This window comes from Rhopalosiphum maidis, chromosome 3 (assembly GCF_003676215.2).
Source record: "Rhopalosiphum maidis isolate BTI-1 chromosome 3, ASM367621v3, whole genome shotgun sequence".
Classification (NCBI taxonomy): Eukaryota; Metazoa; Arthropoda; class Insecta; order Hemiptera; family Aphididae; genus Rhopalosiphum; species Rhopalosiphum maidis.
In genome coordinates this window covers 58573588-58573854 of record NC_040879.1, presented here as the reverse complement: position 1 = coordinate 58573854, position 267 = coordinate 58573588, and positions in this window count along the sequence as shown.

Below are 267 nucleotides of genomic sequence, written 5' to 3'. Positions count from 1 at the left end.
GCTCGTCATTTTCAACAGTTATGAAGATTTTTTACTAGGGATTTCCAATTTCTGCGTCTGACAATGGAAGATGTATATATATATACATAGATATTATGTATAGTGTACATAACCGATACGATAACACATATACATTAATCATTTAATTAATTATTTATGTAATGGTATTGGTAAGGCGGTATAAGCTATAGATTGTGTACCAAAAATTATTTTTTTTGTAGAGTAATATTTTCGTTGTTTAAGACCAATTTGGCTTTGCGTGTTTTC